Here is a 23,257-nt window from a genome sequence, read left to right on the forward strand (position 1 = left end):
TCGTGAGGACACCAGTGCCACACTCAGTGTGGAGACAGGATCCAGACCCCCAGCTTTCGGAAGCTGGCCTGTCCCTCTCCTCCCTGGGTCTAGGTCTCTGTTTTTAACAATGTGTGTGTGTGGGGGGCAGGCCAGTGTGTTTATTTTAGGGGAGCTGAATAGACTCAGGATAGGGTGCGCTCGGGGGGGGGTAATTACACAGGAATTTCTTCAGGGGGCTGGGAGATTAATCCAATTCCTTCATGTGGAGCAAGGGGGAGGTTGCAGGCAGTGTGGACGGAACAGGCTGGGAGCACCTCCGTCCTCACACCGAGAACAGATCACACTTCAGCCGTGGGTTCTGCACAGCACACCGAGCTTCACTGACGTAATTTACGCCTATTCTGCAGAGGAACTTAGAGCTTATTATGATAAACTAAGTCAATAAACATTTTGGTGGTAAGCAATGTGTTTCATAACCATAAGGCTGCAAGGGACTTCCAGCAATCATCCGACCTATTTCTCTGCTTTTTGTAAAGATTTGTCTAAGCAAGTATTCTAGATATATGATCATTCTCTCTATACTTAAGAATATCTGTGGGAAGCATATTTTAAAAGCATCATTGAAAATCCACTTCATTATCCAGTAATTGGTGATAGGGCCCAAGACATGAATTGTATATACATTTAATTTGTCGAAAGAATAACAAACTCTTTTAGTTTATATGGTTCTACTTAGAGAAGAAGTAGCCATTTGCATTGTCACAAATGTCACAATGGAAAATATACCAGACATCTATTATATATCACAGGATGTAAACTACACTTTTCAAACAATGTAATCCAAGTGTATCTTTGAAGCTATAGTCTGAAGCAATAGTCTAATCTGTTACCATTTTGCCAACCTACTACCACTGATTACCAGTTACACTGTTGCTATGTGTTTGCAAGTTACGGCGCAAAGTGGCTGTTCCCACTAGCTGCGCTCCTGGAAGTTAGAAGCTGTGAAAAACTATGATATTTTTATTTGTCCTACGTAACAGAGTCTCTATAACCTCCACGTAGGAATTGTGGGTGCAACATTGGGTCACAGTTAGTATTTCGTCTAATATCTGTACAGTATTCTTACCTAAAAATTATTGCAAACATCATGCATTTTATTGTGGCAGATTAAAAGGAATGTGCATGGATGTCCTCTTAGTCAAGTGGTATTAAATTAGGCAAATGGCTATAACCCACTCTAAAAGGGATACGTGAAAATATAATTTGGAGGGATATGTGAAAATATAATTTGGCACTTACAGCTCCTCTGGTTTAGTGGTTTTTTAGCAACTAATTTGAAGAAGTCACTTTGACTAGGCATCAGTACTAGAGACTCATATTGGCATCAGTATTATTTTGATAGAAACAAAGTCACTTGCAAATAAATCAGTTATCCAACAAAGTCACATGCCCCCATGTGTACCCCAAACAGTGCACAGTACGTGCTTTGGGAATCTTAATAAATAGGTAACATTAGCCATAATAAAAAAAGAATACTCGTCAACGCCTGCACAACATATCGTTGGGTCTCTCGGCTCTGCAGTGCGGTACAGTGAGAGGAAGAAGATAAAGCTTCTGTATAACAGGTGACCAGACTGTCTGAAACCTGCCTTGATGGTCATCTCTTCTACTTTAAATCATTTTGGATTTCCCTTTTAATATATGACTCTCGGGAGGCCCGTGAGCCATGACCTGCTACGACTCTGAGGCAGGCCCCTCTGCCTGAGACTTCGAGTGGGCCGTGGATCCGGCACTGCAAATGCGAACTCTCACGGTCTCACGCTCTAACAGTATCAGAGACATAGCGTTCTGTTGTTACAGGCAACGTGCGCCTCTCCAGGAAACACAGAGCAAAGCAAGGCGACAACTTATACAAAATCTCATTCACAAGTGCAGCAAGGCTTTTAGTTTTGCAAAATGCTCCAAAGATTTCCAGCAATAAAGCAAAATTAAATTGATACATACAAAAGGCAAAGCCTCAGAGTTTGGAAAACCACCAAGCTCTGTGTTTTGAATAGAAATACTGCTACCAGTTGAAATCATGTATTTGAGGTTAGGAGATATCAAGAAGGAACTCCAGATCAAGACTGTCATTAAATATATTCACTGAAGGCTCCTTGGGGTCCTGGCTTGCTGAGGGCAGGTGTTATGGATCAACAGGGCAGAGGATAAAACTTGTACATGTAGGTTTCTTATACATTTTGAGGACTCCTGAGCCCATGCCCAGACCCTGTCTACGCCATGCTGTCACTGGAAACCATCTCACTCCCTCAAACCCGGCCCCAGCAAACACTGGCCTCTCTCCACCTCTGAACCTAACGCAGCCACAGCAAGAGTTGCTGATGCCTGTCTCAGGCAGACAGGAAGACCCACAGAGCCCCGGGCCAAGTAACAATGCACTTCTGAAGTCAACTAACCATTTCCAGTTGTGCTGGGCCATTGCTAACATCTGCAGCTTTTCCCTGTGCTTTTTGTTCCAAATATAGTCTGACTCCAAGCACTTAGTGTAACTTTACTGAAAATTCATTCAAAATGAATTACATATATGACCATTATATATGAACCTGACTAGGCTTTGGGTGACACCAGAGCCTTGTAGCCAACAAAATACCTAGAAACTCAAGTCCAAGAACCAAGAACCAATCAATTGCAAACCAGGTATTGTTATTATTAGGTTACAGATCTTCAACTACAAAAATTATGTTATTTCAGGGACTTCTATAAGCATATCTTACGAGACACAGCTGGAAAAACATGGTGCATGAGAGACTGAGTACTGAGAATCTAACATAAGCCAGTCTGAATGACGATTCCTTATGGGCAGCTCTCGATATGAACATACTTCCTTCACAAGCAGCTGATTTCATAGCCACATAAACGGTGTTAACATGACTGAACAAACTTTATTGTTACGTGGATAACTTGTCCCCAGCAGTGGACTCAGTCTGAGGTTGTAAATGAAGAACAGACCTGATGTTATACACAGAAGAACATAAACCTTGGCGGAATATACGAGAGTGTGTGCAAAATTCCTTCCTCACACCTGAAACCTAAGTATAATCGTCCTAACACCTTTCTGTTTCCTTCCTTTGTTCCTTTTCCCTTTCATAAAAAAGAAAGCCAGTGATATAGTCAGTCTCACGTTGTAAAGCAGTTCCGGTTTTCTAAAGGAATGAATCCTCTTTGTGGACGGAGGAGGGCTGTGTGCATGTGTGTGCTGCATGTAGATATTACCTGACTAAAAGGAGTGACATTTTGGAAGGACCTGGAATGTCGAGAAGTAAAGTTTGCATTTTTATTTCCAATATGTTGTGACCAGAACACAACTTCAGTCAAGTGCTTCATTGCCATCCCATCCTTACTAAGAAATGATCCTGTTCAACGGTTCAACTCATTAGCGGGGCAGTATCTGGCTGCCCTTGACAGAATTACCTGGGAAGCTTTCGGAAATACAAATTACTGAGCTTTACGCCTGTAGAGATTTGGACTCAGTAGGTGGCAGGTGTGGCCTAGGAATCTGTATTTAGAAAATCACTCAGGGTAATGAGAATATAAAGCCAGATCTGGGCATCACTGAAAAGTATTCAAATAATCCCAATTACCAGGAATAGATACAAGTTGACTAAGAGAGTAGTGCATTATTTCATTTGTAGTTATTTTGAAAAGCTAAGTATCCTGGGCTTTGTAGCATTATTTCTTTCACAAGTTTTAAGTTGAGCTTTGGTCTCAAATTTACAGTCTGCTTTTGGAGCAGGAGACTTCCAAATTATTAGAAACAGAAGTCAACACTAATCAGCGTGAGGAATGAAGATCGCTCACTCTAGGGCTGTCAGGCACAGCTTCCGCCGGAGCCGCGGCGCATCTCACGCTATTTGCGGATCCGCACCACCACGCTAGAAACAAGCTTCTGGACAGAGAAGCGGATGTCAGAGTGACAGCCTGATTTCTGAATGCTTAGATTTTTATGTTATAAAGAAATCACCAACTTAATACTTAGTCTCACTCCGTACTTTTCACATTGAATTGTGCATTCATCTCAAAACGATTTCCTAGCAATACTTTATAACCACCTTTCGAGCAATAATTTAAGCCATGGTATGATGCCGTATGAAACCTGCACTTCTGTGCTCGTCATAGAACCTTTAGGGAAATAGAGACGTGTTTTATCCAAGCAATAATATAGCTGGTGTGGACTTTCAGAAGATATTCACGATTCTACGACAGCAAAATGAGCAGCAGCAAGTGACAACCTGGGTAAAAATGATCTGAGCAAACGACATGGTTCATCTGTCTCAGGAGCCGTTTGTCTGCACACAAGCTGTAGTCACAGACTCCCATCACATTATTTCTGTTGTATAATTTTTAAAATACCTATCATGATTTCAGTTCCTTCCAAGAGATCTGTGTATGTAATGTTGCCCAGACTCTCAGATCTTTGTAGAATAGTGAGGAGCAGTTAAGGATGGGTAATGAGTAAAGGTACAGCAGAGGCTGGTGAGGTGACTGAGAATGTAGGCTTTGCAGAAACGTAGATGGATCTTGGGACAAGTTAATTCACCTCTTGGTATGGTAAGGTCTTAGAAGATGAAAGATTAAAGTTAAAAAGAGCTCGTTACTACTGTTTTCTATGATGGCAAATGCTTAGTATGTATAACAGTATGTTGCCTCCAGAATGTGATTGGTTGGACATCATCTGTAGCATAATTAATAAACATCTGAAAATGATTATGTAGCCATATTGAAAATAACCTGCCCTTCCCAGCTATTTTGATGATAGCACTAAAGCTTATACATTTCAAAATGAGTAATTCATATTTTTAGTCTTAAAATGTAAGGAACTTCTACAATGAGGAACTTCTAAACATCAGATTATTATTTAGCAAAGTCATGTAAACGTAGGATCCGTTCCTAAAGCTCTAAATAAGATTACAGCTCCTATTACTGCCCCCCTCCCTGGGGAAACCCTCTTCTAACCATGAATCTGAATATCATTGGAATGGTGGATGGATTCGCTGCTGGTTTACCCTCCTGTTAACCATAGCAAAACGTAAGGTAGCATCCCTTTTCTCACAGTTTAGAAAATCCCCCTGTAAAAGTCCAACAGGACTGTTGATTCCCTGAGAAAGTTTTTGCTCATTATCCTTTTGCATATCATTGGATGCTTAATTCTTAAACATGATTTTCATTGTTAATAAATAATGGAAAATACTTAATTTGAACCCATTATAGTGAATTTATCCTTTCAGTTCATCTAGCTGGTGATCAGATCGTTCTAAATATTAGACTCACATACCATTCCTTATTATTTGAAAGCAGAAAACGAAATAGCAAGCCTAAGTAATCGCTTGTTTCTGATTCTTTCGATGCATAGTTTAAAAATACAGGAATCAGTTCATACTCAACCTTCTGTAGCCTTTTCACTACTTGGAGATAAAGAAGGGATTCTACTAAATACATTTTTACTGTGATCTATTAAATGTAATTAAATACAAGTAGGACCATAATGCATTAGTTGGGGTAAAATCAGAAATGTGCAAAATTCCTGCTTTGCATCACCCCACTTTTTAAAGACAAGCCCCTACTTTCCTGCCTGGCACTGTATTTGAGTCTCAGGACCCAGGAACCGATGGGGAGGGTGGGGTTGGGCAAGAGCTTTAGAAGAGAAGGAGCAAAAAGGTTTAATTTTTTCCTGCATGAAGGTATAGATATTCTTAAAGGAGAGGCAGTTTCCATAATAGACACATGTGGTTGAATGAAAGCCAGATGACTTATTCGACTGCTGGCCATTCTTATTTTAAAAAGAAAAGAGGAAAATAAAATCCTTCATGAGCCATTTTCGGTTTTCTTGGGAGGCAGTGTGAGCCTCTCAGCAGCTGCACGGATCAGGGCAACCGGGATTAGAGCCCCCAGAGCTACGTACAGAGCAAGTCTCGGAAGGGGGCAGAGAGAACCGGCCTTGGTTACCATGATGAAGGCAAATGAAGGTGTCAGAACATCTGGACCGACGGTACAAAGGAGGCCAAACGCCAGCTCTGCCGTAGGTCACGGAATAGCGTGCTAAAATTAGCGCCCAAGAACCAACTACCAGTGTGCGAGTGATACTCATTTTTTTTTCCCATTTATAACCTGCCTGGCTGAGCTAACGTTCAGTGAGAAGAATACAATTTGATCTCATACGTCCTTTTTCTGTGTTTCCCTAGTTGGGAAATGTAATCACCAAAAATGAAAACCACCCTGTGTTCTAAAATCAGTAACCTCGGTTTTGGAGCTATAGTCTTTTCTGTATTCGTCACATCGTCCTCGAGTGGGGCTTGGGCTGCTAGCAGAACAAGTCTTGGACTTTAGATAGAAGCCCTTCTGACCCCGAGCCCCTCCCGGGACGCTGCAGAGGGGAAGCGGGGGGGTCACCCCAGAGGCTGACGGCATTCTGCGGCAGAGAAGAGGTATTCTCATCTTCCGAAATTACAAGTGCTTAGTGGCGTCTTACCCTCACTTAAAGATGTTTCACTTACATGTAACAGGTTAATTCAGGCAGAGATTGTTTATAACAGAAAAAATTTTAAGGGAGGAAACAAATCTGAATAATTTTTAATCAGAATTATCAGCCAGAAACGGAACTTAGGACAAAGATTTGCTGTCTTGAGTCAACTTACATCCCAAAGTTCAGAATGCTAGACGCTTTTGAAAGCTTTCTAAATGTATCAAGTTCTTCAGCACTGAGAAAGAAAAATAATTTTATTGATGGATTCCTTAAGGCTTTATCCCCTGGAAATAACATATAATCATAAAATGCATTTAAATTATTTTTTTCTGTTTTCCATTTGTGGCAGAAAACATATAGAGGACGTCACAGAAACAGAGTTACAAATTGTGGCATTAAGCCATGGTTTGCAAATTTGGCAACATTCTTTTACTTAAAATGCTAAGCTGTATTTAATGACATAAGGGATAAGAATCGTCAATAATAATCACATTAGGATTATTCATATCCATATTCCTATTATTCTCAGAATAAAATCTAAGTCAAAGCTAATTTATATTCAGATCATTTGAACAATAAATATAGTCTACATCACCTCTAACAAGAATCCATACATTTCTGAGCCCAATAAGACATCAAATTCTAGAACTGCTCTACTTTTATGGTCTCTCCTTTATGCTCAGTATCACTAACTTTCAAGGCCAGCAAGAGAAGATAGCTTTCTTCCGAGGCTGTGGTGACCTGGATCAATAGATTTACATATAACCACTTAAAACACTTTTTTTTCGCTTTGTTCATTCGAATCTCCATGAAGTGAAGCAGAACTATTCCAGTGGCCGGATAGTTTATTAACAGCATGAAACCCCCTTCCAAATTTTACTGGTAAAAATTACCATGTTGAAATTAAAGCCAAAGCTTGGCTGGGAGTCTCAGATGAATTGTTTTTGTATTATTTGACTAGAAAGAACCTATCAGGAAAAAATTAACTCTTACGGTAGATCTCATTCTAGCTGGGAAGCTCTCAATAACCTAGGTGACTGTATAACTTTCTACATTAATTCAGAGAGCTGTTTTTAAAAATTCTTTGATTTTTGCTCTTCTTGTGCAAAGATAATTATTAGTGGATGACAGCCAAAATTATTATTCTTTTTTTTTTTTTTGATCTGTTTCAAATGTGTCACTAGGCACTTGTAAAGCCCATCCCTTTCTTGTTATATCACTCAATGACCTGGAATAATGGGTACTCACTGCTTTTTCTTTTGATCCTTAAAATCACTTTGTTCCCTATCTAAAAGAATTCTCCTACTGACATGCAAATGGATACCTGACTACGGGAGGCATCCCATTTTATGAGCATACATGAAATACTTTTGACTGGATTCAGCTGGACTACAGGAAAAAGGACAGCAACAGGGAAGATGAAAAGAGACAGAAAAATCTAATTTTGCCTACATTAAAATTATGTCTATAGCCCAACCCCATTAACCCAGAAGAAAGCGGGAAAAAAGATGAACTGATTATAGATTTTTAAATACAGCGTTCGTATTTAACAGAATGTCAGAAAGTTCGTCATGCCAGAACTTTGATAAACAAGAAACTTTAAAAATATGCTCATCAGAATGAATCTATTTAGAAGCAGAAGAAGAACTTCTTGCCTTATAGATGCCCCCCCGCCCTGCCCCTGTACAGAGTTTGACCTCTCTTGGGAAAACGTGGCACTATGTCTTCAATCAGCATTTGCCGCGTGTCCTCACTAAGCGCTAGTATAGTCTTCGTGATAATGAGAAAGAGCCAAAGGGTCCGAATCCGAAGTGTGGCTGTAACTGGAGCGCCAGGATTTGATACTGTTTCTGAGCGAGACTCTTGGCGAGTGTGACGGGCATGGCCTCTATGTCCAGCTGTTGTGTGCCGGCAACGAATCAGGCCCTCAAAGGAGGCCAGCACCCTTAGCTTCTCTCTTTTTTTCTTTTCATTCTTTCTTCCTCTCCCTCCCCTCCCCCTTCTTCTCTCCTTCCTACCTTCTTTCCTTCTTTTCTTTTCTTTCTTTGCAGCTTTAATGAAAGATGCGAAAATCGTGTGTCACTATTTTGGCTTGGGGCTCCTCTTGTTCTCTTGCAAATCACTGAGCACAGTGTGGCTTCAGGAGGTAAGGAGAAGAAGGTACACACTTAGAGATCGCTTGGGGTGGAAATGACTGAGATCATTGAGACCTGGGCTTCTCAGTTCAAAAAACAGGAGATTAAAATACATCTATGTTCCTTTATACTGAATTTGAACACTTTCTCAAGAAGTTTCAGGGTCCACCTTTTTGGACAACCTCCTATTTTTGCCCTTACAAAGATCTTCATTTAGCAAAATCCTCTTATTTTCAAATAGTAAATTTTTACTTCGGTACTACACTGCTCATCACTGAAATAGAAAAGAAGCTTCCTCCATTTGTAAGGAGGTTGCTTTTTAAAAACGACTTTCCAATAAGGCCGATACACCCAATGTTACTTGATTTTACTGGCTCTTTATCTAGAGATGACCGTTACACTGTCTTGCTTCCTGAGTACCCCTCTGTAACTCAGTTTGGCATAGCATGGTGTTTGGGGTTCTTTTTGACGGTCTGAAAACATTTGCCATCAATTTTGTAAGTCTACCGTATTGAAAAAGCAATATACAATGTACTCCCTCTTAGCTCTCTGCCTTTGAGATCCTGGTGTACATATCTGAACGTACAGTTTCACTTATTCACCGGAATTAACTAATTACCATGCTCTTAAACACAGAAAGACACAGGTTGGATCATTTACAAGTCCCAGTTCAAAGCCACCCCTCCCCCCCGGGAAAATTCAATCATTTCTAGCAAAGTATTTTATTCTTAAGGGAAAAGAAGTGAATTATCTTATTTAAAAGAGTAAAAATGAGGAAGGCATTATGCCTTTTTATCTTAGGTATCCCCAAAACTAGAATGATTTGAGCAAGTACTAAGATTTAAAGACTCTTTAATCCCTGAACTGAAAATGTTTTCATTTTTTGTTAGTATATTAATAATATAGTCAAACTCCTTATCAAGTAGTCTCCATGATGTAAGTTTGTGTTCACTAACAGAAAATTATATAGAAATAATACAGCTTTTTTCTTTTCTGGAAAGATGTGCTTCTATAGGTCAAATATCTTTGAATTTTGGTTCTCACTTCTCATTTAGTTTTTTGTTTTGTTTTGTTTTAATACATCTCAAGGGTCTTTTACTCTAACAGATCAGGTAGTCAGTGCAGGGAAGGGATATGACAACTCCAGAAAAATTAAAAAGTTGAAAAGGGTAAATTTCAATGTCAGTTGGCATTTATTTATTTCACACTGACTTACTGTGAAATTGTGAAGAAACAGGCAGCTACCATATAAATTGACACTTATGAAAATACAAGTACTTTCTTCCTGTGATTTTCAGTGTTAAGAAAGCCTGTGTCTTGAAATAATACACAATATTAATCCTTGTTCGCCTTCAATGCCTTTACCATTTTTGTTTCTTAATGGAAATATGCTTAATAAACACTGTAAAAATAGAAGAAATGTGGCTAAGGAAAACAGAAGAAATTAAGATCAGATGTGAACAACTGTGACCCACAGTCCTATTTTCTCAGTTTTGTTGTTCCTGCTGAGTTGGTGTCTAAGGCCCAGATTGGCAAAGTTTACAAGCTACTAATCACTGTCTCCTTTAAAAATCTGGAGATAAGCAAATATTATTCCAACTATGTGGACATTAATTCATGCCATCCTGGCAGGTTTTGACTACCATGAAAATCAGGTTAGGTTCAAATTAAAAAAGAAAAATGGTCCATGGAGAGAAAGACTTTCTGATTTTTCTTAGAGATGGATAAACAACTTTTACCTTATTAAAAAAAAAAAAAAATCTTCCTGGGAGTTTGGCCTTGGAAAAACTCCGACGTTTTATAACGTCTGCCTGCAACTCCATTATAACTTTGGTAATCAAGTGACAGAACTGTCTCATTATGCTTTTAAAATGTACCGATTAAGTGCATTCCAGAAATAACACATATCATTCTTCATTTCAAAATCAACCTACCTGAATTCTGACTCTTTAACTGTGAGTAGCCATTTTACAAAACCAAAGGGTCTCATTTCCCAAAACCGTACTTTAGATTAAAAAAAAAAAAAAAAAAGCCACCAAAAAACAAACAAAAAAACCCCACCTTGCCTGTTCATTTCAGTGTATAAGATAAATAGCCAGTGCGTTTTCATCAACCATTCTGGCCCTATATAATCATCAACAGGTCTCCCAACTCAATAAAAACACATAGTTACAACGTGCTAGGTTCATTCGCTTCCTCTGCCTCGGGTAGGTTTTATGTAACGAGATACCTGAATTATTTTAATCCTTTGGCTAATCCATTTGCTGTAATTTCATGGGTCTAAATTTTTGGTTTGGCTTGCAATGTGAATACTGTTGTACATCTGCTATTTTGCTATCAGATTATACTTTGTGAGTCATTTCTTTTAAAAATCTAGTGATCACAAACTTGAATTACAATGTCATTAATAATATCAGGTAAATATACTAATATATCCGTAAGGCATGGTTAAATTGCATATATTTTGAAATGTCAAGCTATTTTTTTTTAAAGATGAATGCATTTCTTAAACCTGTACCGTTCATTAAAAAGTTTCATTTGTTGTTTCATATTATATTTTAAACTATTTTCCTTTATCTAGTAGTACAGGTTTAGAGGACCTTTTCTGAATGAAATGATAAAATATGCCTCATTTCACTCGAATTTTAAGAATACTAGTTCATGTACAAGTATATAAGCACTTACAGGATTATAAACCTCCACTGTATCTTCTTGGGTTTTCATGTAACACCACTTTTTACTCACGTGATTCTTTTTACTTGTAATTATTCTAAATCACGCACGTGTAAATCACGTGTAAATAGCATGTTTCATTATGAAAAATGTCTTTGTATTTGCAGACTGCAGAGTAAGGTAAATTTGTATACGAAAAATGGTTGATGAAAGCCTGGGATTCTTATAAAACAAAGTGGAAATGACAGTTGTGTGTTATATTTACATAACTCATTACAAAATTCAGTCATGCATTATTTACTTTCTAAGTCCAAACCGTCACTTATAAAATGTTTAAATCAATAAATGATACTAAAAACAGGAGTCTGTAGATTCTTTTCAACATATTCTTTCACACCCTGAGTGACAACAACTAAAAATACGAATGAAGAGTAAATGAATGACTGTTTTTAATGCATTATCATTATGGCTGCAGATGATGTTAATGACACAACTATTATTTATTTTTACAACATGAAATTGTAATTCTCTTACAAAACCAAACAGTGAAGGTCACCATTTCTGTAGTTTTATGCACTCTGAATATATATCACACAGAAAAGGCATGATTCACTTGTCTTATGGTCAGTTTACTTTCCAGAAAGGACAGAGAAATGGGATCATTTTATCGTCATTATTAAATGTCAACTGAACGCCCACAGGGCACCTCATCCCAGAGTTAGAGCAGATGCCGCGCAGACCCCAGAAGAAGACCATTTTCATCCCATGGTCCTAACCTTCTGCAGTGAGTATATAAAACAATCGAGTTATATTTTCTTACGGTATTGGCCCTCTCCCCCATAACCATGAGATATCGACTATACACATCTATTTCTAGCTATTCTAGCAGTTCCCAAGGGGGTATCCATCCCTTGTTCACAAGCAGAGCTGTTGTCATCTTCTGCCCTTGTCTCCTGATAGACATGTGCTCTTTTGAAGTCATGCCACTGAGAATTACTTTTCTAACCCTGTGACACTAGGGAGGCAGAAAAAAGTAGAGGAAGTCTGTACACACACACACACACACACACACGTGGGATCATTCCAATGAACACTCCCTCAGGAAATAGAAGAAAGTTCCTTGGGGTGCCAGGTGGTCGGTTGTAAAGTGACCGCCTTTGGCTCAGGTCATGATCCCGGGGTTCTGGGATCAAGTTCTGCATCAGGCTCCTTGCCCAGCAAGGACTTGGTTTCTCCCTCTCCCACTCCCCCTGCTTGTGTTCCCTCTCTTGTGTGTCTGTCTCTGTAAAATAAATAAAATCTTTAAAAAAATGAAAGAAAGAAAGAAAGAAAGAAAGAAAGAAAGAAAGAAAGAAAGAAAGAAAGAAAGAAAGAAAGAAAGAAAGAAAGAAAGAAAGTTCCTGGATGCGTAGCAGGACGGGCAGTCCTTGCTGTGGCTACACCTGGTGGCCGTGGGGCACCTGTCTTGCGTTGGCAGCTTGCCTCGCCCACTGCCCGCTATACATGGGTGTAGACTGAAGCACAGAGGTGAACTCCGGCTTTGTCAGCACGGGATCAGATTTGTCTTTGTTGCTGGACAAAATAATCCCCTTTAAACTTAGAAGGCTCTCATCTATTTGCCTCCAGTCAGTTCCGTTTGCCAGCATCCCAGCTAAGGTGTTCTCCCGAAGTTCTTATTCTTGCCTGATGCCCTTGTCCCCGTGACTGTCCCATCATACAATGGTAGCTCTCTCTCAGTGTCGCATCGTACCGGAGGGCAGGCGGCACTCTTACTCTGATCTCTGCCACAGGCTGTCCCTTTGTCCACCAAGAAGTCTCACTGGGTCTCACTCGCTTCGGGCTTAATCTTTCTCTTACTGTTTCAGTTTTGTTGCTTCTTTCCTGTTTTCCGTGTGGAAGTCCTTAGCATTCTCCACGTGTGGTGTGCAAACCACGCAGCCCGTACTAAGCTCAGGTCCTTCTCTTCCCACCTGGCCGAATACAGCGAGCAGCAGCCAACACCCACTCTTCGGCACTTGTGCTGCCCACTGAAGGCGTCTAGCTACCTTCCACGGGAACCAGGGGCGACAGCTGTACCAAGCGTTCCAGTCCTACCGCGCACACGCCCTCCTCTTTCAAGCACACGGACCCCCTCGCCTCTGAACCAGGCCACGGAGTTGAGGCTTCCGTGTAGCGGCACCTGTGTTCCCGCTCCCCCTCTGCATATGCGGTAGGACAGGAGATGCTGCGCTTACCAGGGAAGCCGAACAGGTAAAGACCTCATGCAGTGATTATGCGTTTCACACTCACATATCAGGACAGAAAGATGCTAAGATAGAGGGAAGCCATTTCGTGCTGGCGTTCAGAGACCTGTCTGAGGGTGGCCCTGCCTGGTGCTGTTCTCTGGACCAGCGCAAGCAATGGCCCAAGACCATCCTTATTCACATCCCTGCCTCTGTACTCAGCTGCACGGCCGCTGCAAGAGAGGACAGAAAAGGCACTCCAATTGTGTATCTAGGGAAAGGGTAAGGATTTTGGTCAACACCGAACCACTTCTGCCACGATTCTATTTTTAGTGTGAGATTTTTTATCTTATTCTCAAAAAACCTAAACCAACTCAGGCTTAAGGCTATGTCTCCCTATTTAAAACAGAACCGGAACCTTTTAGAAACCGTGCCTGTGATATTAGCCATGAGGATGTCTTGGTTCTCCAATTCTCACGGACAGAGATGTTCTAAACAAGCAGATGATTAGTATCTGTAAACAAATCCCCCAAATAAAACAGACTGACCACAGATTCCCACAAGGTTCCCAGATTCCTGTTGAGTGGCCTCTCCTAATCAGGAAGGGACTCCAGTGCAAAGTGTCATCATCACCAGGATCAAAGAAGAGGATGGAAGGTGACAAATTCCTCAGGACACAAAGCCCATTGCACACGTGCTATATGCAAAGTGCTCAAAGGAGGAGTTCCAACATTAGTGCAGATGGAGCTCAAGGACCAGGTCCAGGGAAGTGAGAAACCCCTACTCACTCCAGTGCTGTAAAGATCATGCACACTTCTGCTTTTTCAGGTTTGGACTCGGAGCCCAGGACATTTTCCATCATGAACAGGCAATGCCCATAAGATTTCAACTTTCAAAATACAGAAGTTATAGAGAAGCACTTCACCGAGTTCTGGTTTCACTGAACGCCCCCTACTGGACAGTTATAACTACAGAAGCACGTGCGAGTTACGTGCAAGCTCTCAGTTGAGTGTGTGGTATTTGGGATTATACAGACCTCGGGCCAATCCCAGTCATGCAACTTATTCGCTAGGAAATGACAGGAAAACACCCCTATCTAACTGGACGATTGTGCCTCTGTCAGCCTATATCTCCGTGGAAGGAAAAGTCTTTTCCTGCGTCTCTGCCTAACCCCCAATGCGAGGAGACTAGCATGAGTCCCTGTTTTAAGACAAGGTAAAGCTCTTTTTTAGAAGAGCTTTATTAACTGCCTTATTTTCGCATGTAATTTATCTGATGCTCTCACTTCAAAGAAGGCATTGGATTCCATTTTTTAAATATTCTTTGATGATGGATCCCTGACTGATAGGACTTTTGTTTCTCCGTGCAGAATGATTAAGGGGCCAACTCAGAATCACATAGAAAGGAATGGGAAGAATCTGTGGGTTTCAAGTGAATTGGGGGCACGTCTCTTGACAACAGGAGTGAGGGATTCGGGGGACCACGGTTTCAGGATTCCTCTTCTGGTTTGTTGTTGTAATGAAGAGCTAACTATGCAAGACTAGACCAATTACATCTCCTTCCAAAGGCTAAAGTTACAATATTGGCTGTCTTTACATTATAATACCCAAGATTTATTTATGTGGTGCCCTCTGTGCAACCAAGGAAGCGTTGGTTAGCAGGAATTAACTGAGAGTAAATTCATCAGAATATGGTTGCTCCTCAATGCTTCCACACACCCTATCTTATTTGGATTTACCCCTTAGTCAACATTTAAATATTCTGTATTCGTCTATACATCATCTCATTATGTTCTTGGCTGTAATATATTAATGCATTTGTGCTAGACAAATGCTAAATACCCACTTCTTCAATTACATGAACTATGCCACAACATATCCCAGATAACCTTAAGAAGAAAGGGGATGAACCAGCCTGGCTGTTTGCATGAGCTGGTCCCTGTGACGAAACTGATTCACAGCCTGAGGGGAGAGAGGAGGTGAAGATGTGCTCTGAGGGGAAAGACTGGAACGTTGGAAAAAGAGAAACAAGGGGTTATCTGCTCCCCAGTCTGGCCCCAGGGAGTAAGAGTGAGCTCTTCCAGGAAGAAGCTCCCAAAAACCAGAGGCGAAGGAGCTGTTCTGCTCCAGACCCATGAGGTACCTGGACCACAAGCAGTGCGCCTTCGAAGTCCAGGTGAAGAAGCTGACAAAGTTGGGGGAGGGGACACCCTCCCCATTTTACCTGGAAAGCCTCTTTGACAGTATTGGAAAGGATTTAAGTTAAAAAACGTCACCGAGTCTGTGAGGGTGAGTTTACAGAAGCTCCGTCTGTGGCATAATTCCACAGAACCCAGAGCATGAGCTTGCGTCACCAAATCCTGAAGTATCCGCCTTAGACTCCTCTCCTCCCCCAACCGGAAGCACCTCTGTTCTCGCCCCTACAGATTCCGAACCTGCAATCATCTCTGATCTAGACCAGTCCTTCACAAGTACTAGTCTCTAAGAATTTTTCTTTGTTCATGAAAAAAAAAAAAAAAAGAAAGAAAAGGGAAACATTTCATGAAGCTAAATCAATTTAATTTGCAAAACTTTAATTTGGAGATCCACAGAAAAAGTAATTTAGCTGTATTGAGGGGTACTGTTGACAAGAGGTGGTTTGTGGCTTTCCCTGGTTTGTTTCACTTTTCAAGAACACTTGCCTTTCGCCCTGACCTGCCCACAGAACGTGTATTCGTTCTTCAGAGTGGCCACTCTCCCGCCATCCTCAATGAAATTTTCTCACCCTGCTCCCCTGACGCCTTTTACCGCCACAGTGGGGTACTACCGGAATGAGGTTATGCCCACCTTAGAACTCTAAAACAGAAGACAACCGTTATGCATTAACAACCAATAATTAAAAAGCAAATTCTCTCTTCTTAGATGGGTATGCTGGCAAGTAACAGAAAATTCAACTCAATGAGCTAGGGTTTTGTTTGGTTTTTTTAAGGTAAAGAAACCCTACTGGCTTATGAAAATAAGAATTCAGGCTTAAATATGGTAAACAGGCTACATTTCTGTGTGATTCCACCCTCCCTTGTGTACTGGCTTCGTCCTCAGACTGGCTTCCCTCGGGGAAACAAAGTGGCTTTGGTAGTACTTTTGTTCAACCACTGAAGGAAGAAAAAACCGTCTCTCTTCCTCTAGATAATCTTCTGTGTAGATGTAAAGCCTGAAACAAATCTCGAGTAATGACTTTGACTGTCACTGTCCTTTAAACCCACCATGGTTTAAAGAGGGAGAAGACCGTACGGTTACCTTAAGGCAATAAGGAACCTCTTTTAGACTGGCTACTACCCAATGGGGGGTGCAGCGGCTTTGGGGAGGCGGCCATTATGGTGCAAAATGTCTCAGGACCACGAACAGTACGCAGCCTCTTGTCCACCTCCGGTACCCCGGTGTAGCCAATTCCATGTACTAGAGACCTTCGCATCTGTGTTTTGAAAGTAGGAATCAGTGCACTGGTGAGATGTTGGACGGAGGCTAACATTGCAGGATGAAGGTTAGCTTCCAATGTCCTTTCAGTCACGTCACGTAGGTAGCCTTCTGCTCTGTGCTTGCACAAGGTCACCTCTGTGGGCAGACATTATACAACGTGAGGTTTACCATCACGGCTAACTCATACCCCTTTTAAATTGTTAACTGCACTGAGGACAGAGACTTTGGGGTAGGACCCACCATGCGAAGAGATACTAAACGTAATCTCAACAGATGTTTGTAAAATGTCCTGTCCCTTCCGCTCACTGGCCTTCAGCTGGAAGAAGTCCTGCCTGCTCCCTGGGAGGGGTTCATGCTCGAGGGGACACCGAGCTCGTAGGAACAGCTGTCCCTCTACGGCCAGGAGGCTGTGTTTTCTCAGGACCACAGGTGAAGCACCTCATTATCAAGATGCCTCATGAAGAGAACGTAACTCTGAGCTTATTAGTGCTAATGTGAGAGAGTGAGAAGTGATTGAAATGCTTAATATTAACACTTTCAAATACAGAAGCAGCTTTTCCAGCAGTGAGATGCATGACATCTTCGAGGAGCCTCTGCTCTTCTCCCTGCTTAAGCACAACTTGTCAAGACTCCGAGGTAGGGAATATTGAAGTGGCCAGTGTATCCAGCCCCTGCATCTAGGCAGGGGGACTCAGACCCACGGGCCTCGCCACAGTGGCCGCAGACGCAGGCCCCCAGCAGAAGCCAACAAACGCCCCCAGCCTCGCCGGTCCGCTCCCGCTCCTCTTTATACACAGCAAGGATTTCTTCAGAACCAGTCCACATTTTTTCACCTGAGGAAAATTCTCTTGTAAAGTTTCCCAGATGAAGAAGGGCTACAGTTATTAGTAAATCTGGACTATGTGCTGGTTCCCATCTATAGTCTTTAATTTGCTTATCCTCAGAGCAACCTTACCAGGCGAGCATTATTGTCAACGAATAGAGAAAGACGATGGGCAACGTTTCCAAAATCACTTGATAAACTATAGAGCTAACCACATGATTTAGTGCCCGTCCCTGTGTTTCTCCAACACTTACAGACGGACATTGTTTTTCCTTTATACATTTTTCTTCATTTTAAAATCAGCTTCAATTTTCTTCACCTTACATTACAGAACCTCCATTCCAGCACTTGAATATTATATGCTAACTTTTCAACATCCTCCGAGCGCTTCATTTATTCATCAAACAGTTCCTGAACATAGACCTAGTGCCTGAAACTCTACTGGGTTCTGGCAGCATCGTGAGTCAGCAAAATACACGTGGTTTGTCTCGTGATGAAGCTGAGTAAATTGTGGGGGAGAGAAAGATTCATCAGAATTGCACAGTGATTCATAATTTAAAACTGCAAATAACATGGAGTGGAAAACTTACAAACTGCTGTCACGGCATATACCAGAGATGGAGAAATACGTCACCGAGGATGTAAATTTTGAGCTGAGAACTGACAGGTGAGTAGGAATTCTATAGAAAATATTAGGGGACGATCTCTAGCCCTGGGATAGAGGAGAAAACTAGAAACCACTCTTCTAAAAAAAAAAAAAAAAAAGCTAGAAATGAAGGATAAAGTGGATAGCGTGGGGAGTAAAGTAAGAAGATGAAGTAGAAGCCCGAAGTAAGAGGAACATGTGAGCGTGCTGAGAAGTCTGGGTGGTGTGGAGAGAGGGGCAAGGGGAAGGGGAGCTTGGAGAGGCTCATTAAAGAAGGTACGTTAACACGCAGTAGGCATGAGGATAGGCCGCAGGGAAATGGATACCCTCAGCATAAAGCCAGAGTTCACATGGGACTGCACTACCAGGAAAAAAAAAAGAAAAAAGAAAAAAGAAAAGAAAACGACCCTCAGCTGGAAAACTGCATGGAGGAAGTTTTTCTTAGTATTGGTCAGGTGGGACAAAAATTATAGTTTCCTCTATGAATTGATAACCAGAAACCACAGTTAGGATTTTTAAATTCTTTTTTAAATTAAAGAATTGTATGTTTTAAATGTTAAACTGCTATAAAAAGCTTCCTGTCCTGGTGACATCCCTCGTGCTTCTATCAAGAGAAAACGCAAAACATCTCTGGAGTGACACCATTTCAACCGAGAGTAAGTTAATGCTTTGAAACAAAGCTTTCTCAAATCCTAGCTCACAATCTAAAATGTTAAAACATAGAAGCCGGGGGAAACTGCCACCGGGAAGAAACAAAACAGAACCAAACAATAGGGGCAGAACGTGGAGGGGGAGGGGTTCTCGATGTCAGTAAACAGCACAGAATCGTACACAACCACAGAACTTAAAAGCAACTTGGAAAACTGGCAGATGTCCTCCAAGGAAATAAAAGACAAATAGCATGTTTCTCAGTAGCCGTTACACAGGCCAGAAGGAGGCGGCATATTTCAGGGTGCTGAGAGAGAAAGACTGTGAATTTAGAATTCAGGCAGAATAAAGACATTTTTACAGAAAGATGAACTCATTAGAAGAGCTTAAGAAAATACTTCTGGAAGAAAGCAAAGGATCTCAGAAAAACTTTGAGATGTAAGGAGAAAAATGAGAAAGCACAGCAATGCATATGTCAGCAAATCCAAACAGGCGCTGACCAGATAAATAAATAACAACCATAATGCCAACTAAAGAGACTTTTAAAAGTCGGGGTGGAATTCACACAAAAAGCAGTGATACGGGAGGTGGAGTAAACGGTCAGAGTGGAGTGCATTAGGGTCTTGGATTGTCTGAGAAGAGGGTACGGGTGCTAGCGTTAGATTTTCTACAGTAGTCATGTTTGTCAGAATTGAAGAGTACACTTGCAAGAAACAGAAATAACCTGTAAAACTGCCAAATATAGAAAGAGAAAAAAAAAGGAGGGGAGAAAAAAAGGAAACTCAGTTAATACAAAGAAACAATGAAAAAGCATGGTCAAGAGAAGATCCAAAGTAGAATGTATCTAAATCAAATATGAGAGTAATGACAGTAATGTAATTCAGTATCAGTTTGACTAATGAGACCGTGCACCTTCGATAGTAAAGAAAAATGCTCAATTTGCTCAATTTCTGGAAATGTGGCAGTTTAGGTACCTGAGCCCTCCTGTGGAAAACAAAAAAAATACCGTGATACATGTCAAAATCATGTATCTGTAGATCACACGTATATATGAAACAAACTCATATCTTAAATATAACCAACTTTCCTCTTGAACACATCACTATGCCCCATGAAAATGAACATTTATAAATTGAAAACTTGCAATATCAGAAAACAGAAGATGAATCCATCCTTCGCTGTATCAACTCCAACACATAGAGCCGCACCATTAATGTAAGGACGACCTAATATAGGATCTCTTCCCCTCACCCTATTCTAGCAATCAGAAAATAGCAAACGCATCCGTCTGTCTCATTTGCTGATATTGACTGGAGGAGGAAATAAAAATCCCCTTGCGCAATTCAAGCCATATTGTGATTCATACACAGGTGTGCGAGCCAAAATGACTCTACTTGAGTCGGCTAAATAGCCTCAAACCAAGAGTTATTTTTATTTTTCTCAAACCAAGAATTATTTTGAGTCATCTCAGACTGGCTCTATCCCAAGCACCTGAGAAGCGCACGGAAACATTTTCTACGGGCACTTATCTTTGCCCTGGCCATGAAAACTTTTGCTCAGATAAGTTTCAAGGAAAGTATTTTCAGATAAAAATAACAAAATGCACAAGGAAATAAGACATCATGATGAGAAAGGAGCAGCAGAAAAAGTGGTAAAGCTGATACTGTGAAACCTTTGGATGATGGAATTAATGCAAAACAATATAACATTAGTATATTTAATATATTTCAAGAAATTGAAAGAGGCTTTACAGGAAGAATAAACAACAAACAAAATTCAAACAAAGCTAAGAAAAATTTATAGAAATGCACAATATAATAATGTAACTTAAAACTCCATCTTTGGTCTAACAGCAGAATGGATACAATTAACAAAGAATAGCTAAGGGGAAAATAAAGAGATTAAGGGAAGGCAGACTAGAGAAACAAATAAATGGGAATATAAAATAAAGACCAGATGCATGGAGGACAGAGTTACAAGAATTAACATGTCTTAACTGGAATGACACCCAGGGGGAGAATGGGGCAGAAGTGATATAAAAACAGAAAATGGCTTAGAGTTTTCAGAACAAGGAGAAGCCAAACAATATAAAAAAAAGAACGAATAAGGAGAAATCTAGAACTAGACGGAACTTTGGATACAATGGATTTTAAATTACTGAGAAAAAAAAAAAAAGAGAGAGAGAGAGAGAGGTTGTGTACCAAGGAGTGAAAAGCAGACTAACAGCAACAATGAAAGCCACAAGACAATGGGTGGTTTCCGCTGCAGGCAGACGGAGGACAAATGTCAACTTACTGAGTTCTATTCAACACAAAGTGTTCTCAAGAACAAATGCAAAATAAAACCTTTTTATAAGGCAAGAGAAAAATGGGCCAAGTTTGTCTCTGGCAGAAATGTATTAAGAAAAATACTAAAGGAAGTTCTTCAGGTGAGAGGAAAATAAACCCAGAAAAAAAATTTGAGACTTCACAATAAATTTTTTAAAAAATGAAGTGATGAAGTGAGAAACTGTGGATAAATAAAAACACTTCCCACGTAAAGCAATTACAACAGTATTTTGAGGTTGTAAAACAGATAAAACCAGAATATCTGACAACAATGGCATATAGGCTGGGACAGGTTGATCAGAGAGATAATGTGGAGGATATTTATATATCTTTAAATGTTCTAACATTAGATCCTTGTGTTATTTGCTAGAGTCTAAATAAAGGCATTGATTAACGTGAGATTTTGGGAAGTTACACATTATCTTAAAATTTATAGAGTAACATTAAAATAATAAGAACAGATTATGAAATAACCAAATCAGCAGATCAAAAATCTAATGAAAAATGAAATAGTCAATCAAGGCAAGAATATAAAGAAAAAAATAGAAAATGCTGGACCAAAGAAAGCACAAAATAATTTAGAAATTAATCTAAACGTGTCAGTAATTGCAATAACATAAAATGAATTTAGAGGTCAAGTTAAAAGAAGAAATTCTCAGACCGGGAAAAGGTGCATCTCTACATTATTCACGTAAAATATGTTTGTAATATAAAAATACAGCAAGGTAGAGGTAAAAGGGCAGAAAAAAGATATATTAAGTAAATGATACACTTAAAAAATATAGCTATACTGTTACCCCCCGGTGTTCACTGCAGCATTATTTATGATAGTTACAGATATGAAAGCAACCCAAGTGTCCATCAATATAAGAATAAAAATATGGCACGTTCTTGCACGCACGCGTGCGCGCACACACACAAGTATTATTCAGCCATAGAGAACGATGAGGTCCTGGCATTTGTGACAACATGGATGGACTTAGAGGTCCACGCTAAATGAAATATGACAGGGAAAGATAAATTCCATATGATTTCACTTATACATGAAATCTAAAAAGTAAAACAAATGAATAAACAAACAAGCAGAAACTGACCTATAAAGCAGAAAACAAACAGATGGTGTCACAGGGGAGCGTGGTGGAGGGAGGGGCAAAATGGGAGCAGGGCAGTGGGAGACAGAGGTGTCCGGCTATGGAACGAACAAGTCCTGGAGGTAAACGGGAGTATGAGCCCGCGTGACCGTGATACCGGGTAGCTACGCTCGGGAGCCCAACAGTGCACAGACTCGTTGAATCAGTACGCTCTACACTTGAACCTAATGTAACATTACGTGTCAACTGTACTTCAGTAGAAGCTTTTTAATTAAAAAATTTAAACATAAGAAAATCTGTTGAATAAATTGCCAAATCAGATTTCAACAGAAAAAGTTTAGCTATATCTGTATTATGGAAATTCGCGATTTAGGCAAAAAAAAAATTTACTGGAGGTTGAGAAGTGATTTTCATAATTATAAAATGTTTAGTTACCTCAAGATAGTAAAATCATTAACTTACACTTTGTAAAAAATGGTGTTATATATGCTAAATATGATTATAATTACATATAAGAGAATATATATACATTCCAATAAAATTGGCAGAAGAGGTAAAATAAGAAAATCGACAATTATGGTGAAAGACAGATGTTCCACAAGGATGTGGAACATTTAAATAACACACTTAACACCATATACGAACACTTTACCTAACTGCTGCAAAATATTCTTCCTTTTCCAGGGCATAAAACAGGTTTGAAAGTGTGCCACACCGGGCCATAGCATGTCTCGA

This window comes from Ursus maritimus, unplaced genomic scaffold (genome assembly GCF_017311325.1).
Source record: "Ursus maritimus isolate PB19 unplaced genomic scaffold, ASM1731132v1 scaffold_16, whole genome shotgun sequence".
NCBI lineage: Eukaryota > Metazoa > Chordata > Mammalia > Carnivora > Ursidae > Ursus > Ursus maritimus.